This window comes from Gavialis gangeticus, unplaced genomic scaffold, assembly GCF_001723915.1.
Source record: "Gavialis gangeticus isolate Ggan-Ray unplaced genomic scaffold, GavGan_comp1, whole genome shotgun sequence".
In the NCBI taxonomy this organism is placed as follows: Eukaryota; Metazoa; Chordata; order Crocodylia; family Gavialidae; genus Gavialis; species Gavialis gangeticus.
In genome coordinates, this window is record NW_017729033.1 from 20,914,636 (window position 1) to 20,917,756 (window position 3,121).

At 48.6% G+C, this 3,121-nt stretch overlaps 1 protein-coding gene across 3 annotated transcripts in view; it reads left to right on the forward strand.

The window, feature by feature from the left end:
• FAM193A (family with sequence similarity 193 member A) overlaps positions 1-3,121 on the forward strand; it is a 155,060-nt gene that overhangs the window by 61,306 nt on the left and 90,633 nt on the right. The window lies entirely within an intron of this gene.

The window sequence follows — 3,121 nt, forward strand, 5'->3', positions numbered from 1 at the left end:
CCTCCAAGTGCTTAGAAATGGATTCCTTAAGGATCTGCTCCGTGATTTGTCCCAGGACTGAGGTGAGGCTGACTGCTCTGTAGTTCCGTGGATCCTTTTTCTTCCCTTTCTGAAATACGGGCACTGTTTGCCCTTTTCCAATCGTCTGGAATCTCTCCTGATGGCTGTGAGTTTTCAAAGATGATGGCAAATGACTCTGCAATCACATCAGCCAACTCCTTCAGCACCCTCAGGTGCATCCCATCTGGTCACATTGACTTGTACACACCCAGCTTTTCTAAATAGTCCCTAACCTGTTCTTTCAGCACTGAGGGCTGCTCACCTCCTCCCCAAACTGCTACTCGGTGTATTAGTCTGGAAGCTGACCTTGCCTGTCAAGACAGGCAAAAAAGGCATTGAGCACTTGAGCCTTTTCTGCATCCTCTGTCATGAGGTTGCCTACCCCATTCAGTAAGGGACCCAACACTTTACGTGATCCTCCTCTTGCTACCGACATACTTGTAGAAACCCTTCTTGTTCCCCTTCGCATCCCTTGCTAGCTGCAACTCCAGTTGCACTTTGGCCTTCCTGACTTCATCTGTGCAGGTCTGAGCGATGCTTTTATATTCTTCCCTAGTTATTTCTTCAAGTTTGCACTTATAAGCTTCCGTTCTGTGAGTGAGTTTACTGAAGAGTTCCCTGCTAAGCCAAGCTGGTCTTCTGCCATGCTTGCTAGTCTTCCTGCACATTGGGATGGTTTGTTCCTGCACTCTCAATAAGGCTTCTTTGAAGTGCAGCCAGCTTGCCTGGACTCCTCTCCCTCTGTCTGGCTTCCCAGGGGATCCTGCCCATGAATTTCCCTGAGTGAGTCTAAATCTGCTTTTCTGAAGTCGAAGGTACTCTGCTGTTCTCCATCCTTCCTTTCCTCAGCATCTTGAACTCTGTCATCTCATGGTCACTGCTGCCCCAGTTGCCATCCACTACTACATTCCCCACCAATTCTTCCCTGATTATGAGCAGCACATCAAGACTAGCACGGCCCCTAGTTGGCTGCTCCAGCACAAGGAAATTGTCCCCAGTACTCTACAAGAACTTCCTGGATCACCTGTGCACTGCTGTATTGTCCTCCCAGCAGATGTCTGGGTGATTTGAAGTCCCCCATGAGAACCAGGGCCTGTGATCAGAAAACATCTGCTAACTGTTTGAAGAAAGCCTCAATTACCACTTCCTCCTGGTCTGGTGGTCTATAGCAGACCCCCACTGCAACATCACCATTGTTGTTCTCCCCTCAGGCCTGTTGAGAGTGTCTCTGGGTTAGGGTCAATCTCCAGCTTCATATTGGAGCTCTGAGCAATCATGCAGCTCTTTTACATAAAGTGCAATCCCTCCTCTTCTCCCCTGCCTGTCCTTCCTGCACAGTTTGTACCCATCCATGACCATGCTTCAGTCCTGCGAGCTCCCACCACATCTCTGTTATTTCAATCACATCACAGCTCCGTGACTGCGAGGAATTCCAGTTCTTCCTGCTTGTTTCCCAGGCTCTGTTCATTTATGTTCAGACACCTGAGGTAACTAGTTGATTTTTTTTTTCCCTGATTTTTATTTTTTTTTTTTTTTCAGGGACCTCCCCTGTTACCCCCTCCTGCTTGCTTTTCCTCCAGGTGTCCCACTTCCCCACTTACCTCAGGGCTCCATCCCCCACTGAATCTAGTTGAAAGCCCTCCTTACTAGGCTATCCAGCCTGTCTGCGAAGATGCTCTTCCCTCTCTCCATCAGGTGGATCCCATCTCTTCCCAGCAATCCTTCTTGGAAGAATATCCCATGGTTGAAGAAGCCAAATCCCTGCTGGTGACATCACCTGTGCAGCCAGGTGTTGATTTGCAGGGTGCACCTGTCTGGGTCCTTTCGCTTAACTGGAAGGATCGATGAATACACAATTTGAGCCCAGAGCCCTGTTGTCACTCTCTTGATACGCTCAAGGTCTCCCCTGGCAGTATCATTAGTGCCCACATGCATGAGCAGCATGGGTTAGTAGTCAGAGGGCTGGATAAGCCTCAGTAGTCCATCCGTGACATCTCGGATCTGGGCTCTTAGCAAGCAGTAGACCTCCCAAGTGTAACTTGTATGTTGTGAGTTCCCGTTGGTAGCAGGGTTCCTAAAACACTGAGCTTTCCAGTACTATAATCTGCTCTTAGGTTAACAGACCAGGGACACACAGCAGTGAATGGTAGAGACAAGGATTGTTCTTGGAGTTTCTTGACTTCTGCCGAGGGCAATATATTTCAATGCATCTTGGGTTCCATCTGCATGTAGCATTTTTAAGGCGTGACTTAAATTTAGTTGTGCGTTAAGTGGTCACCCAGCCACACGTTGAATCAGTTAATGGCACAATAAAAAGAGGAATAGGCTACAAAGCTATTCCACAAAGTATGTGCAACACCTTTGTAGCTGCTTCCTAACTTGCCATTAATAGAACTTGTGGCCAAGGGCCCCTGTGGCTGGGAGCCCTGTCAGCTGATTGGAGCTCCCAGCTGTGGAGGCCCATGGACCCCCACAGTTGGGAGCTTGCATCTGCTGTGATCTCCAAGTTGGGCATAGCCCCACACAGCCCTGCAGCTGGGAGACTCGACTGCTGCAGTCTCCCAGCCGCGGGGATGCATGGGGTGCCCCCATGGTTGGGGGATAACGGTGACTGCTGTCTCCCTGCTGAGGGGCTGTGTGGGGCCCAGTGCAGCTGGAAGATCGCAGCAGCTGAAGGGAAATTCCAGTTGTAAGAGTTTGCTTCCTGCTGGTGCAGGAGGAGCAATAAAGTGTGATATGATCTGATTTGTGATTCTGCAGTCATGCGTCCTGCCATGCACATGTGATATGGTGAGAGGCATGATGATGTAGGTTGTGCATTAGAGCCCATCATGCCTTTTACCTGCATGTGAAGAGCGGCCCTTGGAAGTGGTACCAACAAGCCATGGTTCATCAGCATTTCATGCCCACTGTTTTAAAATATTACTTGACAAACAACTGCTTTTTGCATAGAGGACACGCAAATCCACTAGAGCAAAAATAAACAAAAAAAAAAATCAGCGAAAATCACTATCAAATAGTAGAAATTCAAATCCCATTCAATTATATCTGATTTGGTATC